The following is a 10,650-nucleotide window of genomic DNA, read 5'->3' on the forward strand; positions in this document are numbered from 1 at the left end:
AAAACTTGTATCTGGAATATATAAAGAACTCTAAAAATGTAACAGGAAAAAAAATCAAATATTGCCATTTAGAAACTGGGCAAAAGATATGAGACATTTAACTGAATAGAATATACAGGTGGCATATAGGCACATGAAAAGGTTTTCAACATTATTAGCCATTAGAGGAATGTAAGTTAAGACCATGATGAGACATCACTACACACTTATTATTTATTTTAGTCTACCTTCAGAGTAAAACTATAATATGACCACTTCTCACTACCTCTATTGCTAGCACACAGGTCCATGCTACTATCATCTCTTGCCTGGAATGCTGCAAGTCTTTTTTTTGTTGTTTGTTTGAGACGGACTCTCACTCTGTCTCCCAGGCTGGAGTGCAGTGGTGCGATCTCGGCTCACTGCAAGCTCCGCCTCCCGGGTTCACGCCATTCTCCTGCCTCAGCCTCCGGAGTAGCTGGGACTACAGGAGCCCGCCACCACGCCCAGCTAATTTTTTGTATTTTTTTAGTAGAGACGGGGTTTCACCATGTTAGCCAGGATGGTTTCGATCTCCTGACCTCGTGATCCACCCACCTCGGCCTCCCAAAGTGCTGGGATTACAGGCGAGAGCCACCGCGCCCGGCCAGCTGCAAGTCTTTTAAGATGTCTCCCTGCATTCATCCTTACCCACTTATAGCATATTCTCAATACAGCTGCCACAGTAGTCTTTTTAAAAATATAAGGCAATTCATTTCACTCCCTTGCTCAGTACCCTCCAGTGGGTCCTAGCATCAGAGTTGATCTTTTACATCTGCTGTTACTTTTGTCTTCCTCTCTCTGTTGTTTTCTTAAACATGCCAGGCAGGTTTTCAGGTTAGGGCCTTTGCATGGATTGTTCCCTCTGCCTAGAATACACTTCCCCCATATCAACATGGCTAACACCCTCCGTTCTTTAAGTCTTTGATCAAATGTCACCTTTTCAGTGAGGGTTTCCTTGACGTATATATCAGTTAATGTCTTGTAAGGAAAACAGAAACTGCTTTAGATATTTCAGAGGACATTTAATTTAGGGAATTGTTTACACAGGTGATGGCATTTCTGAGGAATTAAACAAGGAAGCTCATGAGGCAAACTCAGATATTAGAATCAGCAACATCTGCTATCACCCCTAAGAGCTAATACACCACAGGGAAAACTGGTGTTACCAGAGCTCTAAAGCTGGGGTAGCCAATGGGATTCAAAACCACAGCAAGGGCTGTTTAGCAGGAGCTGGGATCAGGGAAGGAGATGCTGTCTAACAGGAACTAAAATCATGGGGAAAACAATGCAACCACTGCCAAGGATAACCCCACCCCAAGCAGGGGGAGGAAGGATAAGTACCTCCAACTTACTCTCCTATCTGCCGGTGCTTCCCATTAGCTAATGCAACTAGAAGCCAGAAGTCCAGAGAACCCAGGGGAAATTGTATCTTATAAATGGCAGAGCAGGGAATGGCAGGGAAGAAATCTGATAGCAAACTGGCAGAAATCCAACATACCACCTTATGCAAAATTGTAAGCTCTCAATCTTCACACCTACCACTTACTACCAAACCCCTTACCCTGCTCCACTTTCTTATCTATCAGGACTCATAGTTGTAAGCAACAAAAACCTACTGTGGTTATAGAAAGGAAGTTATCGAAGATCCCAAATAGCTCAGTCAGTGGAGCATCAGTAAAGGAAGTTACTGAAAACATACTGAGTAGGAAATCGAATCACAAGAGGTCTGAAGAACTGAGCTAAATTTTAAAAGGGCAATAATAAATGAGCTAGGCAGAAAGCAGGACCAAAGCCAAATTATGCCACAAAAAGTAGTCCAGTGAGGACTTTAGTATTGTGTTAAATCAGGGTGCACAGCTTCCTAGACCCCATTTCTGGAACCAAGACCATTGCTGTCCATGAAAACTATGCCTGCTGCCACCACTACTGCCACCTATCTCCATAATGGATCCTTCACTGCCCTGTGTGCCCAGTGGCTCCCTCTCCAAAATCCAAGGCAAATATATCTCAATGCCTGAATCTGGGTCACATGCTTATATCTTAGCTGCATAGGAGATGGGAAAGGGGATGTGTCATTTTCAGGTTTCTTGGTAAGAGGCAGTCTCCACTTCTTGTCAATATCCATAAGATGGTAATTTCCCAAACATACAAATGAGATTTACATGCAGGGCAGTCAAAAAAATTATAAATGTTCACTGCATCCTTGTATGTACCCCAAATGCCATCACTTTTCTCTCTTGGATATCCTCTATGCAATCTTATTTTTTTAGAAAATTCCAATGCAATATTAAAGACCTAGGTTAACAGTTGCTCTTTCATTTAATGTCCCCACTCCCACCCTCCAAGTAGTATCCATCAGTCTTTTCTTTTTGCCATCACTATATATTATATAAACTTCCTCCATGGCACTGTTTTTTTTTTTTTTTTGAGACAGAGTCTTGCTCTGTCACCCAGGTGGGAGTGTAGTGGCATGATCTTGGTTCACTGAAACCTCCGCCTCCCGGGTTCAAGTGATTCTCCTGCCTCAGCCTCCCGAATAGCTGGGATTACAGGGATGTGCCACCATGCCCAGCTAGTTTTTGTATTTTTGGTAGAGACGGGGTTTCACCATGTTGGCCAGGTTGGTCTCAAACTCTTGACCTCAAGTGATCTGCCCGCCTCAGCCTCTCAAAGGGCTGGGATTACAGGCGTAAGCCACTGTGCCCGGTCAGCACTATTTTTTTATTTTTTATTTATTTATTTATTTATTTTTTGAGACGGAGTCTCGCTCTGTCGCCCAGGCTGGAGTGCAGTGGCGCGATCTCGGCTCACTGCAAGCTCCACCTCCCGGGTTCACGCCATTCTCCTGCCTCAGCCTCTCCGAGTAGCTGGGTCTACAGGCACCCGCCACCACGCCCAGCCAATGTTTTGGATTTTTAGTAGAGACGGGGTTTCACCGTGGTCTCGATCTCCTGACCTCGTGATCCGCCTGCCTCGGCCTCCCAAAGTGCTGGGATTACAAGCGTGAGCCACCGTGCCCAGCCAGCACTATTTTTTTAAAAAACACGTATTATATACCTACTATGCCCTGGACATACTAAGGGCTTTACATATTTTATTTGATCTTTAATAATATAATCAGGGATTTACATATTTTATTCGATTTTAATTTTTAATAACATAGTAAGGGCTTTACATATTTTATTTAATCTTTAATCATCTCTAAAATGTAAGCATAAATATTTTCTTTGTGTTGCAAATGAGAATATTGAACTGCACAAAAGATGAAATGACTCACCCAAGCTGGATACTTCCAGAAAGCAAGAAAGACAAGATATGAAACTCAGTCCATCAGAATCCAGTATAAGAATTTTTAACCATATGAGAGATACACTTCTTCAAAAACAAAGAGCGTGTGTGTGTGTGTGTGTTTGTATACAAATAAGAAACAAGAGTGGCAAATGTTGATAATTATTGAAGCTTTTGATGAATATATGGGTATTAATTATACTGTTTTTATTTTTTTAATTAACACACACATACATATACACATATCTTCTTCAAACTTTTTTTTTTCCTGGAGTATTTCAAAACAAATCTTGGTCATATATTTTACCCATTGATCAGCAGAATCTTATGGAATTCACACTAGGATCCTGCCATTAAAATAACTTAGTTTTGCTCAATTCCTACATAGTAGTTTCGCAATACCAAAATCTTACGGAGCTAGAATCAAATTGGTTCATCTTGGTTCAAATTTCCACCCCTATCAATCAGCAGGACTGGCGGTGGCACTGATTAGATAGGGCTGCCAAAGCCGATCCCTTCAGAAGAGACCAATGCTAAAGGAAAGTGTATGTGCCAAGTAAATACTCCAACTTTTGCCTAAGAGGTTTTATATTGCTCTTAAACCCCTAAAAGAAAATAAAAACTTTAAAATGTTTGTTGACAGTGAACATAATTGGGTTTATTTATTATAAATAAGACTGACGTTACACCTATAGTAATTTGTGACTCAGGTAACATTCGTCTCTGGTACGTTTGATTTCGTTGTGTTAGTTAACAATTGCTTTAACAAATAAACCTAAATTCTCAGTGGCTCATCACAATAAAAATTTATTTCTTTGGGGGCCAGGTGCTATGGCTCTCACCTGTAAGCCAAGATAGTTGGATCGCTTGAGGCCAGGAGTTCAAGCCAGCCTGGCAAACATGGTGAAACCGCCTCTCTACTAAAAATACAAAAACTAGCTAGGCATGGTGGCGTGTGCCTGTACCCCAGCTACTCAGGAGGCTGAGGCCTGAGAATCACTTAAAATCAAGAGGAGGAGTTTGTAATGAGCCAAGATTTCTCCACTGCACTCCAGCCTGGGTGACAGAGTAAGACTCTATCTCAAAAAAAAAAAAAAAAAAATTATTTCTCACGTCAGTAGAGTTGAGGGTGTTCCCTATCAGGCCAGAAAACTAGGCTCCATCCTTCTCCAGGTCCTTGGAGATCTTTCCATTCAATAAGCCAAGGAGAAAAGATGCCATGCAGGTAGTGTGGAAAGTTTTTATGGATGAGACTTGGAAATAGCATGTATCACTTCTACTTACAGTTCATTAGTCAGAATTCAGTCATACAGTCACACATAACTGCAAGGTAATTCTGGGAAAAATGGCATATCTAGGTGCCTTGAAGGAAAATGAAATGGACTTCGGTTAACACATAAAAGCCTCTGCCACAGCCTGCTCTTCTGATCACCCAACATCCTTTTTCTTTCTCCTTACGTACAGAAAACACTCACCCTCTTCCAAAGACAAACAAACCAAAGTTTAAAGCAGACACTGCATCCACACATTGTCCATGTAGATGTGCCAGACTGTGGGCTACCATGATCTAGAAAAGGACAAGTTTTATGAACCCCCACTGACATCCACATATTCACTCAAATTACAGTGGTGGAATTGCAATACACACATCTATTTAGGAAGGAAAAGAATTAGAGATATCCAGCTCTCATTGGTCTTTGCAATATTTATTTATTTATTTATTTTTATTTTTATTTATTCATTTATTTATTTATTTTGAGATGGAGTCTTGCTCTGTCGCCCAGGGTAGAGTGCAGTGGCCCAATCTTGGCTCACTGCCAGCTCCGCTTCCTGGGTTCACGCCGTTCTCCTGTCTCAGCCTCCCGAGTAGCTGGGACTACAGGTGCCCACCACCACGCCCAGCTAATTTTTTTTGTATTTTTAGTAGAGACGGGGTTTCACCATGTTGGCCAGGCTGGTCTTAAATTGCTGGCTTCAGGTGATCCACCCGCCTCGGATGACAGGTGTGAGCCATCGTGCCCGGCCGATCTTTGCAATTTTGGAATTTTGCTGGGCAGGCATTATGAAGGTTCTGAACCTTGACCAGATCTTTATTCTTTTCTCTGGTAGGAAGTCCATTATCCACTGTTCTCTGTGGTTCCTAGATCCTGGCCTCTAGGAAGTATGTGCTTGTCCTATATCCTCCACAGATATACCCGAAGTGTGTCCCTCTTGGTTGTGGCCCATCTTTACTGCTTGCTCCTAGTGTGCAAGTTCGGGCTTGTGATTATATTTGTAGCAAGAAGAGCCGCAGACAAAACCCCTCAGACACCAAGTTAAAGAAGGAAGGGATTGGCTGGGCGCGGTGGCTCACGCTTGTAATCCCAGCACTTTGGGAGGCCGAGGCGGGCGGATCACGAGGTAAGGAGATCGAGACCACGGTGAAACTCCGTCTCTAATAAAAATACAAAAAAATTAGCCGGGCGTGGTGGCGGGCGCCTGTAGTCCCAGCTACTCGGAGAGGCTGAGGCAGGAGAATGGCGTGAACCCGGGAGGTGGAGCTTGCAGTGAGCCGAGATTGCGCCACTGCACTCCAGCCTGGGCGACAGAGCGAGACTCCGTCTCAAAAAAAAAAAAAAAAAAAAAAGGAAGGGATTTATTCGGCCGGGAACATCGGCAAGACTCCTGTCTCAAGAGCCAAGCTCCCTGAGTGAGCAATTCCTGTCCCTTTTAAGGGCTCACAATTCTAAGGGGTTCTTTCTGCCTGAGAGGGTCGTGATCCATTGAGCAAGCAGCGGGTACGTGACTGGAGGCTGCATGCACTGGTAATCAGAATGGAACAGAACAGGACAGGGATTTTTACAATGCTTTTCCATACAATGCCTGGAATCCATAGATAATATAACCGGTTAGGTCAGGGGTCGATCTTTAACTACCAGCCCCAGGGTGTGGCACTGGGCTGTCTGCCTGTGGATTTCATTTCTGCCTTTTAGTTTTTACTTCTTCTTTCTTTGGAGGCAGAAATTGGGCATAAGACAATATGAGGGGTGGTCTCCTCCCTTATATTGACAATTCAATTCCTTCAGAATCATGGTAGATTTCTGATTTATGTGCTTTTCAGTCAGTTCCATGTGTCAGTAACCACATCTGAAAGTCCTTAGACACAGCTCTCACGCCTCATTTTTTTTTTTTTTTTTTTTTGATACAGGGTCTCACTCTGTTGCCCAGGCTAGAGTGCAGTGGCACGATCTCGACTCACTGCAAGCTCTGCCTCCCAGGTACGGGCCATTCTCCTGCCTCAGCCTCCTGAGTAGCTGGGACTACAGGTGCCCGCCACCACGCCCCGCTAATTTTTTGTATTTTTAGTAGAGACGGGGTTTCATCATGTTAGGCAGAATGGTCTTGATCTCCTGACCTTGTGTCCTGCCCGCCTTGGCCTCCCAAAGTGCTGGGATCACAGGCGTGAGCCACTGTGCCCGGCTAGGCCTCATTTATTTCTTTGCTTCCTTGACCCTTATGGTGAATAGTGATCCAGGTAAATACAGCTAAGAGATTCCTTGTGGGGCAGAGATAAGACGTCCTCACCAAGCTTCTTCTCAATTGCACAAAAATCATGAGTAGATAAAAGGTTGTTTTAAACTATTAACCTTAGGGTGGTTTGTGACACAGCAGTAGATAACTATATTGTGATATGCCTTTTTCTCTTCTCTTACCTGGCCAGCTAACTTAAAGGCACTTAGACTTTGGGTAGGAAGGCCACACTTGTAATCTGTTTATTTGGCTCAGAATAAGTTGTTATTAATACTATTAATATTTAGGCAGAAGCAACAGTTATAAACCATGACTATCCTGGGCAAACTGGGACATACAGTCACCCTATGGCCCTTTGTTGCTCAAAGTCTTTTTTCCCCAGGATTATCTTCTATTCCCTAAAGTTTAAAAACAGTCAACTTTTCCAGTCCTCTGAGGAACCACATTTCTAGCCTTTCTTTATCCCCTTTATTTCTGTGTGCAAACCAGTCCATTCTTTCCTAAGCACGTTTGTCTCTTGTGATAGCTTGCTAAAAGCAGTCAGTCTTATTTTTTCCAGTCACTTCCACTGATGCTACAGGTTCTGTGGTTCTTTCAAGTTCTCCTTGGAGGCAGCTTTACCATGCGTTTTGCTTCTGGATATCATGAGTCTCTATCTTTCCAGCCTGCAGTATCCATTTACTTGTTGTTTAATGCCCAGCCACTAAAACCAATGTCATAAAATGTCTTACATTCAGCAGTTCTTCACTTTCAATATGAAATGTGTAATGGTTCAAAAATGATATATATATATATATATATGTTTTCACTCACATGAAGTCCAATCTAGGTATTCCTGATTGGTGATTCTCCTCTTAAGTGTTTCTGGAATGTGTTTCAAGGCTCTTTCTATTTTGCAGCTCAGTCCTCTTCATCCTAAGTTTTCAAAGTCACCGTGTTCTGAGTGAGGCTGGAAGGTGGAAAAAGGGCATAAAGGATCATGTATAAGAGATTTTATGGACCAGACCTGGCAGTGAAGCCACATCCTATTAGCTAAATACATCCTATTAGCTGAAACTCAGTCACATAATTACACCTCACTGCAAGAGAGGCAGGGATGTGTGTTCTAGCTGTGTGCATGGGGGGAAAAAACAAAAAAAGAAAGAAACAGGCTTTCTGAAAAGCCAGCCTGTCTCTGCTGACCTAGGCCACAGAAGTAATAAGATTTGCTCAGTTCTTAATTATTAACCCGTTAGAAATAAAAGCAAATTTGTGGATAATTTAAATTTCAGTAATCTAAAAAACATTGTGCATTGAACTTTGGGAGGTATTTTCTCTCTGCGTTTGAGTATGTATGTGGCTGATACTCTTGAAATGTCTTTCTAAGCAAATAACATGCACTATACAGATTTCATTCCTGCAAGGCCAGGAAACTGTTCAGTTTTGCCATCTAGTCTCCTCCTTTGGAACCGTTTGCAAACTAAAGTGTATCACCTTTCAAATATTCTTTGGAGCTAAATGTGCTATTTCAACAAACTTATTGGCTTGCAGATAAACATAAAGTAAGTATAAGATGCAATAAAGTAATTAGCATAGAATCAGAAATCATCTGGTTCACTTCCTCTAATTTTCAAATGATTGTTTTGTGTTTATTCCATTTTACTGTAGATGCTTGGAGTTAATAAGCCTGAAAAAATATTTTTACAAAATAAAAAGTAGTGCTGAACAATAAAGAATTGACTGTACAAAAAAGTACTACAAAATGTTAATAGTTCAAATCAATTTTGAAGAATTGCTAAGTCTGTTATCATTTTTATTAAATTTTTTAAAATAAAGAGCATAAGAGCTGTCAACAGTTTCTCCAAACAGATTAGACTTGTCTTTTGAAACTCTTAAAACCTAATTATGAATGAAGCTAGCATTTTGTTTGCTGTGTCTTCTCTTTTCTCATTCCTTGAGAGTTTCACTAAGACTGTACCTCCTTTCAGGCATTAAAAATTGAGCAGTAATAGTCAATAGATTATATTACCAGGAGGTGTATTAATTTCTGGAAGACATCAAGATTCCAAAGCTTGCCTTGAAATCATCAGTTAATCACGTGGCCCAATTGCAACAATTGAGGGAAGCAGAATGGAGCTATCCCATGCCACTAAAAGGCTTAGCATACTAATGGCCCTTTGACACTACCAGCCATTCAGAAATCAGACTTTGTCATGCTGAAGAATAGACCACTCACCCCCAACAGGAAGCATTGGGGAGGCAAACGTGACAGTAATTCCCTGTCAGATAAAACTGAGGTATTGTTTTGGATTCCATCATATGTGAAAAGAATTACCCAGTCATAAATTTAAAATATTCTCTCTTTACCTGTTAGTCACTCTGTATTAGAGTTAAGTATTAGTGACAGATTAAGGTTAACAGTTTATAAAATCTAGGTGTTTTTGAATGGGCTGTAGAAATTGGAATACGGTCACTTGCTATATTTTGATAATCTAAGTATTGCTAAAGATTATAGATACAGCTGTGGAGGGGAAAAATGAATCAAGATTCAAATATTTTCTATTTTTCATTAGCTAGTAGAAGGCAGGATATAGTGTGAGAAAATAAAGCATAGCAGGGAATAATCTGCTTTAGAGTTACTTTTCTCCATATTTACATAGTTTTAAATGACCTTGTATTAACATGCAACAAAACACTAGAAACAATTCAGTAGAAAGCCAGCATAAAAACCCAGTAATGGTCCATGGAAACTTAGGGAGGTGGGGGGACTCACATTAACACATCAAAACTAATTTGAAGAGGATTTAATTGATCTGTGGGTTGTCAAAGGAAGACTTCAGCTTGTAAATTACAAGTGGGTGTCTGCTCATTACCTTTCTCCTTTTGAAAATAGAGTGAAGAGACATAATCTTAGTGTTTTATCTGCTTGTATTTATTTATTATTTCCCACCTTAACTGTGAATGCAGTGCCTTATTTTGCCCAATTATCTTTTGTTTGAATCATTTTTCAAAGGGGGAAATATTTATTTCAGGGTGATTATCTCTTGTTCCATGAAAGAGGAAAAAACAGGTTCAAATCAGGGAGACTTCATCAAAGAGACTTGTAATCCCTATTGTGTCTGTGTATTCTTCCCATCAGTTTAGAGAATGTGATAAATATCTCTTTGAATCAAGCATTGGCACTTACTTTTTCAGGCTCCAACAATTTAAATGTGGTGCAAAAATAGGATATTCAGATACAGTAATTTACTACATTGTGTTGCTTTTGAATGTAAAAAAAACACTTGTAATTCTTTTAAAAATGCCCCCTTTGCTAGAAGTACTTATTTTTTTTGTACAACTTTTATTTTATAATAGCACTGTGTTTTGGGGGGAAAAGAAAAATAAAACAAGATCATTCTTTGTGACTCAATACGTTTCACTGAACCCAATAAATGAATAATTGCAAAAGAATAAGAAGCTTTTTAAAGTTTCATTTAGCTCCGAAAACATTCCCCAGACTGTTAGCTCCAGCTACACTCTTCCTGCAAAAGCAAGTATTATTTTAGAGTTTTTGAACAGCACAGGTTTACAGCAACATGGAATTTATTTTCTTGATTGCTCAGTTATCACAAATTTTAAAAGATTAATTTTCAAATTTTAACTTTGTTGTCCTAATAGTATTGCCAAGTTTCCACATGGTTTTAATTTAATGTTCATCAGTTGGTATCTTTATTACTCCATTCCTGCCTCATCTTGAGGTATACTGGATAATTATTTTTTTCCTTTCAAAACAAAAACAGTGATAAAGGTTATGGGTAGATTTTGAGCTATCTAAGACCTTTATTATAAGTTTTTCTTTTTTAATTTTGG

This window comes from Symphalangus syndactylus, chromosome 18, assembly GCF_028878055.3.
Source record: "Symphalangus syndactylus isolate Jambi chromosome 18, NHGRI_mSymSyn1-v2.1_pri, whole genome shotgun sequence".
NCBI classification, from domain to species: domain Eukaryota; kingdom Metazoa; phylum Chordata; class Mammalia; order Primates; family Hylobatidae; genus Symphalangus; species Symphalangus syndactylus.